We start from the raw sequence: 20,105 nt of genomic DNA, 5'->3' as shown, positions 1-20,105 counted from the left end.
ATTGGTTCCCAAGTCATACTTCTTCTGAGGATATGTAGACTGATGCGACTTTATGTACTTGTACTATCAATCAATCATTAAATATTTATTAAGTAGCTATTGTGTGCTAGGCATTGTGCTGACTCCTGGGTATTTGTGTAATACAACAGATAAAAAGTTCCTATTCTGAAGAAGTTTTACATTCCCAAAGTGGAGACATCAAGAATAAACATAGGTACATACAGAATAAATATAAAAAAGAATAAAATAAAAAAGTAGTTAAATACAAGGTATTTTTAGAGGGAGGGTATGACTAGGTGAAGGGATCGGGAAAGGACTAAAGTGGAATATGGTGATTGTGTTGCATCTCAAATGAAATGGGAGATTCTATGAGGTGGTGGTAAAGGTAGTATATGACAGTCAATACAAAGTAATAGAGATGGAGATCTAATTTTGCATGTGAAGAACAGAATTTAGCTAGATTGCTGAGTGCATAAAGTGGAATAATGTCCAATGAGATTAGAAAGATAGGATCAGGTTACAAAGGACCTTAAAAGCTAAACAGAGGAGTTTATATTTTATTCTAAAGGGAATAGTGAGTTATTGGTATTAGTTGAGTACAGTAGTGACATGATCAAATATGCACTTAAGGGAAATAATTTTTTTCAGCTGTGTATAATATAGACCAGAATGGTGAAAGACTTAAGCATGGAGATCCATTAGTAAGCTCTAGCAATAATCTAGGTAAATATGATAAGGACCTACATAAGGTGCTTACATAAGGCAAGTAGAGAATAGTTTTGCGTAAGAGAAATTTTGGAAGTAAATAAAGGTATAAGATTTGGCAATTGATTAAATATGTAAGGTAAGCAAAGGAGGAGTAGAAGATTAAACCATGGAGAGTGATACCATCTTTAACAGATATGGGGTGCATTTAGGTGGCAGAGTGAATAAAGCACTGGCCCTGGATTCAGGAGGACCTGAGTTCAAATATGACCTCAGACACTTGACATGTAGTAGCTGTGTGACCCTGGGCAAAGTCACTTAACCCTCATTACCCCTCAAAACAAAACAAAACAAAAAACCCAACCAAACAAACAAATAGATATGGGAAATTTTGATAGAAGAAAAGGTTTGGGTAGAAATATGATGAGTTACAGTTTGGACATGTTGAGCTTGAGATGTTTTTGGGACATCCAATTTGCAATGTATAATAGCCAATTCATAACATAGGATTGAAACTCAGTGGAGACACTGAGGCTGGATACATAGTTCTGGGAGTTATTGTTATAGAAATTCAATCTGTGGGAGCTGCTCATGACAGTGAGGGTGGAGAGAGAGAAGAGATGGAACTCTTGGCATAGGTAGGGAATACTCCCAATTAAGAGGTGTCACATGGATGATGAACTGGTAAAGTAGACTGACAAGGAGAAGTTGGACAGGAGTGTTACAAAAGCCTAGACAAGAGAGTATTCAGGTGGAGAAGATGGTCTACACTAGTGGTTCAGGGAGAATAAGGAGGGAAAAAAGAATCAAATTTGGCAATTAGCTCAATGGTAAATTTTGAAAGAATAAAATGAAACTATTACAAAGGGAGTTGGAAGATCTAGGATCTATAACTACTTCTTGAAGTCAATTCGCATATCTGAAATTTTTTTTTCATGTAGAATGTGAATGCTATCCACTTACACTGTGTATCACTGAGATTCCATTCATATAGAGTGGAAATCAGGGGAAAGCAGATGCATTTTGGGAAAAAAATATTCAAAGGATTTATTTAGTGAAGTATCAAAGGGGTTCTGGAATCAAATGTCCCTTAATATAAACTCTAAGGTCAGGATTATAGTAAAACTTGTTTACTAAACTTCCTAAGGGAAGTTTTGAAGATAATCTGTACAAAACAGTTAAAGTTTCCTCACAGATATGAAAGAGTTGTTCATTTAATTAGACTCTTTGGCACGATGTTCTTTCCTATCTCTGCGAAAGGTTAGGATACCATTTTATAAATGAAGAAACTGAGGTGTGGAGAACGTCAATGCCTCTCTCAGTGAAATAAACAGAAAGAGGTAGACCCAGGGCTATAAGTTAGGTGCTCTGATTTATATGAAAAGCTTTAAGTAAATGAAATAACTGGAGGATTTTTCTGAAGAATTAATTTCTGTTTTCTTTAACATTAATCCACAATAAAGCCTGGCATTAAAAACAGTAACATTTCCTCTATTAATCAAAAACAAAAGCTAAATGGAGAATAAGGACATAACAGGAAAGTAAAATTGAAGGTGAAAAAGATACTAAAGGTCATCTATTCCAACCTTAATTTATTCCAGACAATTTGTTAATTCATTTTTTCTTTCTTTGATTATTTGTTTATTTTTTATCTATTTACTAATTAATTGGTTTTACAATTTGGTTTATAAATGCAACAATACAAAAAGAACAAAGTCCCACCCACCCCAGTCTACCTCTCTGTCTATTCCTCTCTTATTATAAGTGGAGGGACACGGGGCAGCTAGATGGCGCAGTGGATAAGGCACCAGCCCTCGATTCAGGAGTACCTGAGTTCAAATCCGGCCTCAGACACTTAACACTTACTAGCTGTGTGACCCTGGGCAAGTCACTTAACCCCAATTGCCTCACAAAAAAAAAAAAAAAGTGGAGGGACACAAACAAGGTACATAGGGTCCCAGGGGCTCACTTTACAAAACTAGAGAAAGAGGGAGGGAAGGGAAAAATAGGTCAGTCAATAAACATTTATTAAGTGCCTACAATATGACAGGCACTGTGCTATATTTTGGCTATATAAGGGCACAAGACAGTTCCTACTCTTAAAGAGCTCACAATCTAATGGGAGAAATATGTAAAGAACTATGTAGAATCAAGTTATATAAAGGATAAATTGGAGATGATCAACAAAGGACAGGCATAAGCATTAAGAGGCATCAGGAAAGGCTTTCTGTAGAAAGTGGGATTTTACCTAGGACTTGAAGGAAGCCCAGGGAAGTCAGGAGGCAGAGAAGAAGAGGCAAAGACTTTGATATGAGGAGGGGAATATCTCAAGAGAATAATTTCTCAATTACCCTCATCTTGCTGCCACCAAAATGTCCAAGATTTGAAGTCCAGATCTTCCTCTAGTTTCTACAGTCATTTAATTTCAGAGGAGGAAAGCCAAGGGGAAGGGGGAAGTTAGAAACGAACAATGATCCCTATCACCTGGTCCCACTCAGTGTCTAATATTATCTTCTTCACTGGGATAGGATCCCAAGTCATGCTATGAATGAAAGAGGAAAACTCTGGCAACCACGTCTGTCCAGGGGGGAAATATTCAGAAGTTTAGACCCCTAAATAAGTCAAAGAATGAATGTTAGGTAGAGGTGTTGGAAACATCTGGCACGGGCAGAAAGACAGTCCTTAAATAACAACATCTACTCACATCCTACTCCTTTATCCTTTCCTCTTTTTAGTTACTCTAGACAATCACAGAGAATAGGATCATTCAGTGAGGCTTTGATCTCCCAGGTTTCAAAGAAAATGAGAAATCCAGACATCTTCCTATCTACTAATCCCTTCTCTCTCCACCAAGAATCACTTTGTCTCTTTCCAACTGAGATGAAAGCTTTGGCCAAGACTTTTTTTTTCTTTTTTTATGGGTGGGGCAATGAGGGTTAAGTGACTTGCCCAGGGTCACACAGCTAGTAAGTGTCAAGTGTCTGAGGCCATTTTTGAACTCAGGCCCTGCTGAATTCAGGGCCAGTGCTTTATCCACTGTGCCAGCTAGCTGCTCCTATGGCCAAGACTTATAAAAGGTTTAAGGTCCATGGTTGTTGAGGGCATTTCCTGGTCCTATACAACTGTACTCAGTTCATCCATCATTCATCCACTAGGTAGCCACTAGTTGTCCCTCATGCTCTCAGATGCAGAGTTACTGGATCTCCTTGGTCTTGAAGAAGAAAAAAGTTCAGGCTCAAACAACTGAAGTTTCAGTGGTCATAAGCCCATAGGCATCTTGTGCCATGCCAGTATGCTCTCAATATAAGTACTTATGGCATGATAACCCATGCAAATTGATGTCCTGATCATCATTCAACTTACTTCATCATGCCCTACATGGATACATCAACCTTGAAGGGGAGGTATTAGTACCTCACACTCCTCTACTGTATTGCTTGAACATGCTAAACTACTGACACCTGGAATGCACCCTACCTATACACTACTCAGTGGCAAGTGTGCCTGAGTGATGTTTCTAGGGGAAAATAGTCATTGAAGGAAAGGTCAGTGTCTTCCCTGTATGATGTCCCCTGGGAGAGCAGGAAAGTTCAGTTTACGACCAGGCAAAGAGCTGGGGTGTGTGTGTGTGTTTAAGGTAGGTGGGTGGGTACATAGGGTAGAGAGCTCTTGATCAGGCTACTTGACCAGGCCCAAAGAGAGTGCCTGCCTAGAAAAAGCTCTGGGGACAGAAAAAGAGCCCTCCCTCTCTCCTTTTCTCCCTCCCTCCCTTCCTCCCTTCTTTCCTTTCTTCTTTCCTTCCACAAATGTCTTACTGGTAATGCTGTAAGACTACAAATTTTATGTAGCACATAGTCTGAGGCAGCTATCCCAAATCCCATAGGTTCAATGCCTCTAGAGGTTAAGCTACGATATATGCATTCAGGTGTGAGAGTATTTCTGAGAGTTTGGAACATATCTTTTCTTATTCTATAGCTCATAAGCCCCCAAAGGGAGCTTATGAAAGGGTTACTTACTAGTATGGTACAGTAGGAGCAATTGGTACAAACATCTACCCAAAAGTCTGTGACACAGTCTCTTACAAGTGCCTGGGGAAAGTGGACTCACATTTAAGACCACATGTGGCAAAGGGCTAACTAACAGCACCAGGTTTCTCCATTTTGTGGAGCATTCAAGAAGTCTCCCTTGGGCATATTTTAGTTTATTTTATGGAGCTATGAATCATCCTCACATATCACATCCAATCAGATTTATTAAGTGCCTATCATGTGTTAAGCACGGTGCCAAATACTGAGGATACAATTAAAAACAAAGATAGTCCTTGCCCACAAATTTAAGATCTAATGGGAGAAGATGACATAAAAAAGAAGCTGAAAAGCAGTAGGGAGAAATATGAGAAGTCCAAAAAATGTATGAGATGTTGAGAATGATGAGAAAAACCCTGCTGAACTGCCTCTTTAAATAGAGGTGGGGAGCCATAGCCCTGCCCTCCAGTTAAAGGGTCCAATAGGAGGGGCAAAGGGTAATGATGAGATGTGAATAACGGGCAGATTTAATCATGTAGCAAAGTGGAATTTCCCAATGATGAATTTCTTGGGAAAGGAAGGTTTGATGGAGAATTCCAAAAAAAGTCCCAAAGCAGAGAAGCTGGTGGGAAATGGTAAGGTTAAAGTAGTCGTGAGATTTAATCACATTTGATTAGTCTCTAATGTCTTAACAAGGAAGAACTTTGTTATCCTTTTATGAACACTTATATGATTGAGTCAGAAGAGAACAACATCATTTGGATGAATATAAATTTGCCACACCCTCCTGGGGCTTTAAATAGCTAAGTCCCCAAAGACTGTTTGGCTATTGGTGGGAGCTGAATTAAAAGCCACTAATCAGGGAAGAATACAGCTCTTCAACTCTTTTTCTTCCCCCCAACTCTAGCATCTCCCATGAGTGTAGTAGTAGATCTTCATGCTCGGAGGGAGATGCCCCATTCACCAACTGGAGAATTCAATGTAGAGTTGGAAGCAGAAATGAGGGAAGAGACAGACATGGATACAAAGAGGCAGTCATTTGAAGCTAGAAACAGCTTTAAGGAGTATGAGCCCTGGCTGCATATCCAAACATGAACTCACCAGCTAAGTAATCCAACCAGTAATGATGGAAAAGGCTTGGCAATACTGGAGCCTTGGTTGAACAAGCTCTGTGTTGTATTCTTCTCAGACACCGCATATGTTAGTAGAAGAGTTTACCCCAGTTTAGAGGGGTCTAAAGTGACTAATTTTTACAATATCATTTTAGTAAAATGACTTTTGGGGAGGCATTTGTGACTACTGTAAGCTGACTATTAATAGGAAGATCACTAGTGGGAACTTATCAGTTATAATAATATGATCTTGGACACCCCAGGGTACCCAGAATCTGAGGTTAGAATTTCTCCTTGGGATCCAATTGCAAACTTGTGAGTGTCAAATTGGGGACAAATAGCCCAGAGGGAGTTATTACACTATGGATTTATGACTCATGGTAGTCGTAAGGCAAGTGACTAAAACCTTTAAAATGTCTTTCTCATTCAGAAAGGTCAGCCTATGTTTAAATTTATTTTTAGTGGACTTGTTTTGCTTCAGTTTGCTTTTCATAAAATGAGTCTTTAGGGGAAGCTAGGTGGCGCAGTGGATAGAGCACCGGCCCTGGAGTCAGGAGTACCTGAGTTCAAATCTGGCTTCAGACACTTAACACTTACTAGCTGTGTGACCCTGGGCAAGTCACTTGACCCCAATTGCCTCACTTAAAAAACAAAACAAAACAAAACATAAAATGAGTCTTTAACAGGTACTAACTTTCTTTAGCAATGATATCATGACACTGACTGGTTTCGATAGGATGGGTTGGGAGTTTTGTAAATCGTTGTTAAAAAGAGTTATCCAATGATTGCAAAGCACTTTGCCATTATGAAATTAATTTGTTTTGATAGTAAGTTTCTTCAAAGGAAATTTCTTGCAGAAATTTTTTTTCTGAGATTTAGTGAGAAATATAGAAATGTAGGATCAGATCTCCCAGCTATCAGCTTCATGATATTTTCTGTACAGAACAAAATTTGTTTGGGTTTCTTGAATAATAGGTTTCATTAAAATCAAATGAATCCTGAGAACAAAAACTAATATATAGAAAAGAAAGATTAGACTTATGGTGTGGTTTTTTTTTGTTAATTGTTTATCCTGATGTCCTTCATTGTCACTCACTCACTTACTCACTCAGTCAATAAGCATTTATTTAAGTTGGTGCCAGGCACATTGCTAAAAATGGGTTACTTTATAGATGGACATTAAGCTAGCAATTATTATACTCTGGGTCTTAAAACTCACAAATAAGAAAGCTGAATGGTTTGGGAAGGACCTTTTGGACTAACCAACTTTTATTCTACAACTTTAAACTTAATATGTTTACAACTTTAAGCTTAATATGTTTACAAACATATGAAATGAAATACATTTGATAAAATGTAAGCCAATGCCATTTTATACATTTTTCTTATAAGTAATAAAATAAGAAGGGAGGAAGAACCTATATTATAGACCATCTGGGAAGGTATTGTGGTTGTGGTTTGCATACCAACATATTAGACTCTAAAATTCACTGCATCTCTAATCTAATTATAACTTGTATATAATACATCATAGTTGCAGCATAGGCTCATAGGTACAATAATATAGAGCTAGAAGGGAAGTTTAAGGTCCATTGAGTTTAAATCTCTCATTTTATTTTATTTTTTAAATTCAAAGTTATTAAGGATTTAGAATATTTTTATATGGCTATTGATAACAGATTTCTTTTTCTTTGAAAACTGTCTCATTTTTCTTTGACCATTTATCATTTGAAGAATGGTTCTTAGTCCTATAAATTTGAATCAATTACCTACATATCTTAGAAATAAGAACTTTAACAGAGAATCTTGCTACAAAAATATTTTCCCAATTTCCTGGTTCCCTTCTAATTTTAGCTGCATTTGGTTATGTTTGTGCAAAAACTTTCAACACCCTCATTTAACAGAGAGGCTTGACTTGCCCAACATCATAGAGGTAGAATTTCAACTCATGTCCCCTGACTCCAAATTCCTCATGGCCTTTTCTGTACCACAATGCTGCTTCAAAAAACCCACTGTAACATCATGGATCTAGAGCTTGAATTTTGTACACATCCCTCCTGTCATTTTACAGATGAGGAAACTGATAACCAAGAAAACTGATTTGCCCAAGGTCACACAGCTGATAGTATCAAAGATAGAATTTAAACTCAGATCCTATCTTCAATTTATCCTGTCTACATCTTGTTTATACATAGTTGTTGGCATGTTGACTCCCCTCAAAGACTGAACTACTTGAGATGCAGAACTGTTCTTTTTGGTTTCGTCTGTTTGTTTGTTTTTATTTCCAGCATTTATCATAGTCCTCAGAACATAGTAGGCATAAATATTTGTTGACTTTAGTTGACTGTGCTATGTTGTCTTCAAATGGCAGATAATTTTCCTTTACTCCAGTCTCATGTCCAAGAAGTACTGTGTTTGCATTAATGGACAAATGAGAATTTGTATTCAGATTTAAATGAATTATTTCCCATTCATGAATGCAAAGAGTATTGCTAGTATATCTAGCCAAATATTGACAGACAATTTGATAGGATGTTCATTAAGTCAAAGCAGCTGTGGGTAGACGAAGTACATTCAAGAACAACATGGTTTCAATTAGTACCCAGCTATCATTTTATTGAAATGGGGGACTATTGTATATCATTCCATGAACAAGCCCACAGAACCTCAGGGAAGTCACATATATCATTTCTTTCATCTTTTCAACTTGTGGAATTTTGTGCACTTTTGGTCCTCATCCAAGTTATATATAGCACCCTTGCTAGGTTTGATCACAAATGAAACTCATTGCACTTATAGACTTATGCTGCAGTTCACAAGGTCCCTTCTTCTCTAGCTCTCTCCCACTATTATAGATCTTTGACTATTTGTGGTTTGATTAAACAAACTTTAGTTATCCTCCCAGAGGCCCAGGAAGATAAAGATTCAAATTCTGCCTCTGATACTACTTGTGGCCATGGGGAAAAACCTATTTAACTTCTCAGTGCCCAAGAGCAACTAGAGCCAAGTTACTGAGGAGCTGATGATATACATAGGTGGGGGAAATTTTAGCACCGAGAGCCCCCTAAACCAATAAAATTATAAAATTACAAAAAGTATGCAATATTTTTGCAAAAGCAAAAATGAGGCAAAAGATGTTCTCTAGCCTCATCACAGTCAAAATTTTTTATTCATTCATTCATTCATTCATTAAACATTATTAAGCATTATTCTACAATACAGAAAGACTTGTTCAGTCGTGTCCTACTCTTTGTGATCCCATTTGGGGTTTTATTTGCAAACATACTGGAGTGTTTGTCATTTTCTTCTCTGGCTCATTTTAGGTTCCAACTCGCTCTAGGTCTGGCACTATCCACTGAGCCATCCAACTTCCCTAGAATATCTATTCTAGCCAAACACTATTTTTCACTTCATTTTCAGCATACATGACCTTAGGTATTCTAAGAGGAATAAAGTAACTTCATCAAGGCAAAGATGATTGTTAATCTAAATATTATCTTCCTACACAGAGAGTAAATTTTATATGTAGTGTTTGATGAAAATATAGAAACTAAGTTTTCACTCTGTTTTCACACTGAGTAGGTCTATTTGCCTTTTTCTATTACATTGTCTTCAGTAGGGGGCAGCTAGGTGGCGCAGTGGATAGAGCACCGGCCCTGGATTCAGGAGTACCTGAGTTCAAATCCGGCCTCAGACACTTGACACTTACTAGCTGTGTGACCCTGGGCAAGTCACTTAACCCCCATTGCCCCGCAAAAAACAAAACAAAACAAAACATTGTCTTCAGTACCAAAACATGAGTGATGAGATTTGTAGTCTAAGGATTTAGAAAATATTCATTAGATATTAATTAAAATGAAAAATGTTGGAAAACATTTTGTATCCACCAAAATGTGCAGACTATCAAGTCATGTTGTAAATTACCTGTCAACTCCCAGGAGATTTAAGGTAGTATGCTTAACTGCCTAATAAATCAATAAAATTGCCAAATTTTCTTTATTTTTTAAATACAGCTCTAAATATTAAAAACTGTTAAATGTTTATTTACAATTTTTTGTCTCCCTAATTTTATCCATCATAGTATGAGAAGTAATTTCTTCTGATATTTGTATAGAACCTGTTACATGACAAGTTGCAATTTCATCAAAATATTTACCAAGACAGATCACAAAAACCTCCATGGCTTGGTAGAGCTCCTCTAGAAGTTGTTCTTCCCCCCTCCCACAAAATCACATACTGTTCATCTTTCTCATAATGAACCTCTCTGAATTTAGCTAGACTGATGCTTGAATGACAGACATGCTGAGTACATTACTGAGGCCTTTCAATTTTGGTGGGACCTGCTAGACTTTTGCCCTTCAGTCATCCAAAAGCTAAGGTTCCTATGCACACCATAATGAGACATCAGAGAATGTCTCCAGTGGAAGTTAAAGAATCTTATACTTTTGGGGGGGGTGGGGCAGTAAGGGTTAAGTGACTTGCCCAGGGTCACATAGCTAATAAGTGTCAAGTGTCTGAGGCCAGATTTGAACTCAGGTACACCTGAATCCAGGGCTAGTGCTTTATCCACTGCACCATCTAGCTGCCCCCTCTTATAAAGTTTTTAAAGGTGAAAGTAAGCCACCACAGCAGTCAAAACTCCTGAAACCCATTTGCTTAGTAAATAGTATTTCACTTCCTCATTAAGAAATCGATTAGCCTAAAATTTCTCCCCAAAGCTTACTTCATCAGAGATAATAGGATCAGCAGTAAACTCTAGGTCGTTTTCAACTAGAATCCTGTTGGGCTTTACTACCATTTGTATTTCCACTATTTTTTCACTTGATTACAGAAATTATTTCATTAGGCCAAAGAACTAAAGTATGAAGTGACTGTTTAAGTAACTTGTTTTTGCAGGGCAATGGGGGTAAAGTGACTTGCCCAGGGTCACACAGCTAGTAAGTGTTAAGTGTCTTTGGCCGGATTTGAATTCAGGTCCTCCTGAATCCAGGGCTGGTGCTCTATCCACTGCGCCATCTAGCTGTCCCACTTAAGTAACTTGTTAAAGGGCAGTAGTAGGAGTGGGAATAAATCTCCTCAATTTATAGATTCATTCTCAACTCATTATAGCTCACCATAAAAAGCCATCTTTTTTTGGACAATAAATTTCTCTCTTCTCTTGAATAGCCATTTATAGTGGCCATTTTCTTACATAGTGTTAGAGAACTCCTGTTTTGTCAAATAGCAATGTATTTTCTCTGCTAAGTATACATGCTCATATATGCACGTAGTATATTAGCCACAGTGTCAGACTAGTAAATTCTGTGTGTGGGATAATTGGAATTTTGACCTGTAAAGTAAAATAATTTTGGTTCACCAGATTTTCATAGTTTGTTATGAAAAATATCAAAAATCTTCAATGTATTTCATCCTTTTCTCTCTTGAAGAATCGACATGTTTTCAAAGTAGAAGACCTCACCAGTTAATGTTCCCTTCTGTTTTATAAGCACCTTATCTTCAGCATACATCCAGTTCTTATGGATGATCTACATAGGTTTATAACCAGTACTTCAAAGATCTGATTTCTTCAATATGGATGACATAGACCAATAAAGACCAAAGTCCTTCTATCACTTAATGAATGATCTTTGAGATTATCTGTGGTTTAAAAATTGATCACCCTGCTTTTAACCTGGTATTGAACTTATAAAAATGGGTCCCTAGAGAACAACATCCATCCATCACTGAGATCTTGTTGAAACTTCAAGGGAAAGAAGACAGTATTTAGAGGCAGAGGTTCTGGGCCCTGCCATTCCCTAGATATTTAACCTTGAGTTTGTCAGTTACCCCTCAGGGTCTCAGTTTCTTAGTATGTAAAATGAACAACTTGGACAACATGAGCTCTTCCATTTTTCAATCCTGTGATCCCTGGGAAGCTTCCCCAGCTTGGTAAAATCTACCAGATTATGCTCTGCTGACCTAACCTTGGGGAACTCAGTGTCAACTCCCCATTGTGACATGGAATAGGAATAGGAATAGGAATCAAATGGAGTTTTCTTATTATGCCATATGTATAAATGAGAATGAAAACAGTCCCTCAATCCCAAGAGCTAGAACACTCATTAGTATCCCTGTGTCGAAGAATAGAGAGACAATGAATGAATGAAATACTGAGGTTCTTTTGGGAACAAAAGATTAATTCCATAAGGAGGTTGGCAGTGACCATTTGGTTAATTCTTCCATTTCTATTTTAGAGAGGAAGGGAAAGTGAATATGAGATTGGAAATAAGTTCAAATTCTAGGTGTAGAAGGATATTTAGCAAAGGTAAAAATATCAAGTAGCCTGAAGTTCCATTTTTAAGATTTCTGTTTGCACCTGGAGGGTCAATATAAATCACAGCTAAGTTTACTTCTACTCAGGGGACAGCATCTGAAATAAGTTTGCCTCTAACTCTTGTCTTGAATTCTGATGATTCAAAAATAAAATAGAGCAGAAACCCTGTGCACGATTGCCTTCTTGTTTTGAGTCCTTTGAGGGGAAAAAAGTTACTTTTATCCTAACTTTCTAACAAGTGTGTGCCTGCATTTTTTCCTCTCCCCTATCCCAAAAGCTGTTGATTAAACCTGAACATAAGCTTGTAGGAGTCTTATGAAGAAACACTATTGAACTGGTGATTAATTTGTCCCTTGGCTGTTGTTAAGGCTGGAGACCCGCTTTATCTCTCCTGTCACTGACAGGAGCCCTTTGTTTAAGCCAGCTTCACCTCAGCATGGCTTATTTATACTCTTATTCTCATAAAGTGGCTAGCTAGGCACTGCTTAGTTAAAGCCACAGAGGCCAGCAATCTATACCAAATTCTATCCTTTACTTTGCATCCTGGTTTACCCAAAGTTCAGTCCTGGTGGAAATATGACTTTCCAGTAGAAGCATGCTACTCAATTCTTACATCTAATTGCTCAGCATTCACTTTGGCTTCCCAAGAGAGGTTCTTAATTACAACCATGTTACTTTTGGCACTGGTCTAGGAGTTTCCCAAAGAAGTGGGGAAAAAAAAGGAAAAAAAGATACTCAATGTACAAATATGAATGAGGCATAGAACAGTTTTGTGGACACACAGAAAAGAAATTTTGAAGCATAAGAAAAATCATAGAATGTATGAGTGGGGCTCCATTGATTTTCTCACCTTTAGAAGCTCAAATGATCAAACAGAACTAGGTGTGAACAAGGTTGGCATACCTTTTTGAATCAGTCACAGGCATTGGATGAGGGATGTTTTTGGCACCCTGAAGACTTTCTATTTAAAAAGAAGAAAAGTGGGGTGGGCAGCTATGTGGGCCAATAAATGAAAGGAGAAAAAGTGGATAGTACTAAGCTTTGTTAGAGAAGGGAGATTCTGAGGACGGAAACCAGTCCTACAGAAATCTATAAATTTACAGCTAAATATTGGCAGTCTTTTCCTTATTGAACCTGCCAGAACATTTTATATCTAGATCTAGATCTAGGGTATGAAATAGCTTTTCCCTATTCTCTCTAGTCTAAAATCCTAATGATTCAGAAGTAAAACAGAGCAAAACCCCTTTACGCAAGAGTGCTAAGTGGTGAAGTGGAGAGAGTGGTGGCCTAGAGTCAAAACGACCTGAGTTTAAATCTGGCCTTAGACATTTACTAGCTGTGTGACACTGTGCAAGTCATTTAACCCTGTTTGCCTCAGTTTCCTCATCTGCAAAATGAGCAGGAGAAGGAAATGGCAATCCACTCCAGGATCTTTGCCAAGAAAATCCCAAATGCGGGGCAGCTAGGTGGCACAGTGGAAAGAGCACCAGACCTGGATTCAGGAGGACCTGAGTTCAAATCCGACCTCAGACACTTAACACTTACTAGCTGTGTGACCCTGGGCAAGTCATTTAACCCAAATTGATTCACCAAAAAACAAACCAAAAACCCCCCAAATCCTCAAAAAACAAAACCAAAACCAAAAAAACAAAAGAAAGTACCAAATGGGTCACAAAAAGTCAGACATGGCTCAAATGGATCAACAACAACAAACAAACAAACAAACAAAAAAAAACCTCAGAAAGTGATTTATGTAAGTATCTAAAATATTGTAAAGGAAAACAAATTTGAAAGAGAAGAATTATCATCAATGTAACGATTAGCCATAAAGACTGATGATGAAATATGCCTCTTAGGAGTAGAGATTCACAAGACATTTTTCCCCTCCTGGATTACTGCCTTGTCATGATGGAGGGGCTTGCAAAACTCAATGAAACTATGAATTATGCCCTACATGGTTATTCAAGATGCACAGGTATCACATGTACCTCACTCTTATCTCAATTGGATAAAGGATTGTTGATCACACACAAATATATATAAATACACGTAATAGAAACATGTTAAACTAATGAATGAAATAGGTGGAGACGAAGAGAGTAGTGTTTAAGGGAAAGGATAAAACTGAGGAATAGTCAAAATGAACTTCTGTTTTGCAAGGTAGATCATAAAAGAGATAGACAACATTTATCATGTCCTTATTATGTTTCAGGCATCTGCTAAATACTGAATATACAAAACCAAGAAATTAAGACAGTCCCTACTTTCAATGATCTTACAAAGACAAAACACAGAGTATCCTGAAAGAATTGGGGAGGAGGAAACCCACTTAGGGTCAAGGCAGCTAGTATGTAGATGGAGCAGACCAAATAGTAAGTTGGTAATTAAATAAGCATCATGGTTGGGGCTTCTTATAAGCTGGCAGTTCCTGACAGAAACTCACCAATCATCCCATAGACCTCAGAGTGAAGTCATCTTCAGTGGGGGAACCAGATGGTGTAGAGGGTGAGACCAAGAGATTAAAAGAAAAGGGAAAAGGTAAGAACCAATTATGTGGAACTGGGCTTGGGATGTACATCAGGCAGCAGGTTGGTGCAATGGATAGAGCACTGGCCCTGACATTGGGAGGACCTGATTTCAGACCTCATCTTGGACACTTATTAGCTGTGTGACCCTGGACAAGTCATTTAATCCCAATTGCCTTAAATATCTGGGGTCATCTCCATACATCCTGATATATATCTTGCCACTTGATCCAGATGGGTCTGGAGGAGAGAGTGACCTTGCACAGCTTTCCCTTGCTTAAATCCAATTCACTACAAGTCATAACATCAACCCTCTTCAATAATAAAGGGCAAACAAAAACTAGTGTTGCTCACATTCCTTCTCTTTCACTACCTTCTTTTTTTGTAAATAGGGGAATGGAAGCAAAGAGAGAAAAATTATAAAAGGTTACAATGGAAGGAAATTAACAATTGCAGCCATGGACACAAATGGAATGAAAAAAAGGAAAATGATAGCATAATTCAACACAATGTTGTTTACAAAATACACACTTTAAACAGAGTTAGCATAGGATTGAAACAGAATTAAAATGATGGACTGGAGCAGGTTTTAATAACCAAAGGTAAAAATCATGATCTTAGACAAGGCAAAAGGAAAAATAGCCTTAAAAGAGATAAAAAGGGAAACTATGTTATGTTTCAGGGTGCTATGGGGAAAGAAATAATATCAATATTTAATATATAAGCACCAAATGACACAGCATCTAAATACTTAAATGAAAAATGAACTGAATTATAGGGATACAGTTTAATAGTTTGAGACCTCAGTGTATCTCTAGAGAAATCACACAAAAAGATAAGCGAGAAAGAAGTTATGTACTTGAATAGAATTTTAGAAACACAAAATATGACAGATATCTGTCCATTCCTGAATGGAAAGCACCTTTATAATAATTGTCCATGTTGCAGGGCATAAAACTTCATAAATAAGAGCTAGAAAGCCAAAATATCAAACAAATTCTCTATTGATAACATGAGAATAAAAGTATAATCAGTAAAGGAACTTTGAAGGAAGAATGGAAGAATACAAACTTCAATTAGGACTAATTTTATTCTTCTTTCTTTTTTTTCTTTTTTTTTTTTTGGTGAGGCAATTGGGGTTAAGTGACTTGCCCAGGGTCATACAGCTACTAAGTGTTAAGTGTCTGAGGTCAGATTTGAACTGAGGTCCTCTTGAATCCAGGGCCAGTGCTCTATCCACTGTACCATCTAGCTGCCCCCTAATTTTATTCTAAAAAGATGGTGAATCAAGGAACAAATGATAGAAACTAGATGCTTTTGTCAAAGAAAATGATAACAATGATTCACTATAGCAAAATTTTGGGGATGCAGCCAATGTTCACAGGGGATAATTTATCTCTCTCTCTCTCTCTCTTTTTTTTGCAACAAACATTTATTTTTTTTTTTCCAGTTACATGTAAGGGTAGTTTTCAACATTCATTTTCATAAGATTTAGAGTTCCAAATTTTTCTCCCTCCCTCCCTCCCTTTCCTCCCCCCATCACAAGATAGTAACCAGGTTATATATGTACAATCCACAAGTGCTCTTTTTATCAGTTCTTTCTATGGGGGTGGATAGTAAGCTTTGTCAGGGAATGTCTTGGATCACTGTATTGCTGAGAGTAGTTTAGTCATTCACAATCGCTCATTGAACAATTACCACTGTCACTATGCACAATGTCCTCCCAGCTCTGCTCACTTCACTATACAGCAGTTCATGAGTCTTTCCAGGTTTTTCTGGGATCATCCTGTTTGTCATTTCCTATAGCACAATACCATTCCACCACAATCATATACCACAGCTTCTTATGTCATTCCTCAATTGATGGACATTCCCTTGATTCTCAATTCTTAGCCACCACAAAGAGTTGCTATAAATAATTTTTGTACAATTTTTACTCCTTTTCTATTTTTCATGATTACTATTGTTAACTGTCTCCCTTAAATCCTATTCCCTTCCCCATGATATTTATTCTATTATCCTTCTTCTTTCATCCTATCCCTCTTCAAAAGGGATTTGCTTCTGTCTGTCCCCTCCCCAATATGCCTTTCCTTCTTTAGCCCCTCTCTCTTTATCCTCTTCCCCTCCTATTTTCCTGCTGGGTTAGAGATATTACTCCACCCAATTTAGTGTGTATGTTATTCCCTCCTTGAGCCAATTCTGATGAGATTGAGGTCTGTGAGCAAATTCTGATGAGTGTTAGGCTCATTTACTGCCCAGATTAAATAATTACTCCACCCAGTTGGGTGTGTGTGCTAATCCTTCCTTGAGGCAACTCTGATGAATTTAAGGTCTTTGAGCCTTTTCTGATGAGTGTAAAACTCATTTACTGCCCTTCTACTCCCCCATCTCTTCTCCCACTCCATAAGCCTTTTCCTGTTTCTTTCATGTAGGATTTCACCTCTGCACTTCCCCCTCCCCCAGTGCATTCCCTTCACCCCTCAATTTAACCCTAAAGATGTCATCATGGGGCAGCTAGGTGACACAGTGGACAAAGCATCCACTCTGGACCCAGGGGGATCCCAGCCAAAACCCAGCCTCAGACACAAGACAGTCACCCACTGCATGACCCCAGGTATGTCCCCCCAACTCCAATTTTTTATGGTTCTCTAGGGTCTTGTATTTGAAAGTCAAATTTGCCATTCAGTTCAGGTCTTTTCATCATAAATACTTGAAGGTCCTCTTTTTCATTAAAGTTCCATTTTTCCTATGAAAGATTATGCACAGTTTTGCTGGGTAGGTGATTCTTGGTTGTAATCCCAATTCCTTTGCTCTATAGAATATCATATTTCATGCCCTCCGGTCCTTTAATGTAGAAGCTGCTAGATCTTGTGCTATCCTGACTGGGGCTCCACAGTACTTGAATTCTTTCTTTTTGGCAGCTTTCAATATTTTCTCCTTGACCTGAGAGCTCTGGAATTTGGCTATAATATTCCTAGGAGTTTTCTTTTTTGGGATCTCTTTCTGGAGGTGATTGGTGGATTCTTTCAATTTCTATTTTACCTTCTGCTTCTAGAATTTTAGGGCAATTTTCCCTGACAATTTCTTGGAAGATGATGTCTAAGCTCTTTCCTTGATCATGGTTTTCAGGTAGACCAATAATTTTCAAATTATCTCTCCTGGACCTATTTTCCAGGTCAACAGGTTTTCCCAGATGATATTTCACATTGCCCTCTATTTTTTTTTATTCATTTGGATTTGCTTTATTGTGTCTTGGTTTCTCATAAAGTCACTGGCTTCCATTTGTTCAATCCTAATTCTTAGGCAATTATTTTCATCAGAGAGCTTTTGTACCTCCTTTTTCATTTGGCCAATTTGACATTTCATGCTGTTGACTTTTTTCTCATGTCTTTCCTGCACCACCCTCATTTCTCTTTCCATTTTTTCCTCTACCTCTCTAATTTTATCTTCAAAGTCCTTTTTGAGCACCTCTATGGCCTGAGACCAATTAATATTTTTCTTGGAAGCTTTAGATATAGGGGCCCTGACATTGACATCTTCCTCTGAGGATGTACCTCAATGTTCCTTGTCACTGAAGAAACTTCCTATGGTCCTCACCTTTCTCTGTCTGCTCATCTTGCCTTTCTTTTACTTGACTTTTAGCTCCTTAAAGTGGGACACTGTTTCCAGGCTGCAGTATCCCAAGCTTCAGAAGTCCCATGTGGTATGATTTAAGGAGGATCAGGTTCTTCACTTGCCTGGCCTGTTCCCTGGTTCATAGATGACCCCAGAACAACTTGCTAATCAACCAGCTTTGTGTGTTGTGATTGTTAGCTCTGACCAACCTGTGCCCCTCCCCAACCTGGGACACTGCTACTCAAGCCTACCTTCTGGTTCTTGGCAGGGGTGTAAAATCCAAGTTCTGCCTTAGCACCAGCATAGACCTCTGTAGTCTCCCCCCTGCCAAGGGTTCAGCCCTCTCACCAGACTGTGAGCTTAGTTCCAGACAACACTGGTGCTTCAGCTGATTTAGAGGCTCTGGGGGTCTCCTTCTCTGGTAAGATCTTCCTGGGACTGGATCTCTATCAGGGTGACATTGGGGTTGGACTCGACTCCTGTCTCAGCACAGCAGCTCCCTCTTTCCAACCTTCCAAGCCGTTCTTGGTTAGAAGGTGATTTTGGCTCATTCTTCTGTGGCATTATTGTCCTATGGCATTATTCGGATGTTTTTTGGAGTGATCATGTCATGAGTTCAAGAGCTCACAAGATAATTTATGTCTCTAATCAAATTCATTAACAAAAGAAAGGATCAGTAAAATAGGTATAGTATACAAAAACAAAAACAAAAAAACCTGAGGCGAACAATAAATAAAATCCAATGGAACACCAGAATAAAAATTCTAAAAATAGAAGAGCTTAACAAAACTGAAAACAAAAAAAGATAATTAAAAAAGAAAAATCATCATCTACTATATTTTATTAAAGAGATAAGGCAACTTGGGGAAGCTAAGTGGCGCAGTGGATAGAGCACCAGCCCTGGATTCAGGAGGACCTGAGTTCAAATCTGGTCTCAGACACTTAACACTTATTAGCCGTGTGACCCTGGGCAAGTCACTTAACCCTCATTGCCCTGTCCCCACCTGCCAAAAAAGAGATAAGGCAACCAAATTGCCAAAATAAAAATAAAAGTGAAAAATTTCTGCTAAATATAGCTGAAATAAAGGAAAAAATTTAAAAGTATCTTGCCCTATTGTAGTACAACAAAACATATGACATTAAATTAAATGGATGAATATTTACAAACATAAAGAATATTCACGTAGGCATACCAAGAAACAAAGAATTCAAATAACCCAATTTCAGAAAAAAGAATTGAAAAGGCTAAAAGTCTATTACCACAGAAATAAAACTCTGGAGTAAGTTTAGGATTTACATTTTTATCAAATTCTATCAAACATTCAAATAATAATTTTAAAATTACAAAAACTGTTTGCAAAAAGAGGCAAAGTATCTTACAAATTTCCTTTTATGATACCTAAACAAGGTCTTGATAACTAAAGAGTGAAAAGACAAAATAGAGAAAGAAAATCATGACAATCTCCTAATAAATATCCATACACAAATATACAAAATGTTTTAAAAGATAGAGCAAAATATTTAGAAAGATTGCGTATCATTATCAGGTTGACTTCATGCTGGTCGATAATAGGCAAACTATAAACATAATAGACCATATTAACAACAAACACAACAAAAATAAAATAATTATACTAATAAAAAAGGTTCTTGACAAAACATACATTTATTCCTATTTTTAAAAGATCAAGGAAGGAGATAATGGGCAAATATTTCATCAAAATTTAGAGATACATGACTCTACAAAGAGTTAGAAAGACTCGGGGGGGGGGCAGCTAGATGGCGCAGTGGTTAAAGCACCGGCCCTGGA

At 37.8% G+C, this 20,105-nt stretch overlaps 1 protein-coding gene across 2 annotated transcripts in view; it reads left to right on the top strand.

Moving 5' to 3' along the window:
- Nucleotides 1-20,105, top strand: part of ERG (ETS transcription factor ERG) — a 292,844-nt gene that overhangs the window by 214,036 nt on the left and 58,703 nt on the right. The window lies entirely within an intron of this gene.

This window comes from Dromiciops gliroides, chromosome 3, assembly GCF_019393635.1.
Source record: "Dromiciops gliroides isolate mDroGli1 chromosome 3, mDroGli1.pri, whole genome shotgun sequence".
In the NCBI taxonomy this organism is placed as follows: Eukaryota; Metazoa; Chordata; class Mammalia; order Microbiotheria; family Microbiotheriidae; genus Dromiciops; species Dromiciops gliroides.
Note: the sequence above shows the minus strand (reverse complement) of the source record. Positions and strands in the feature narration are given on the sequence as shown.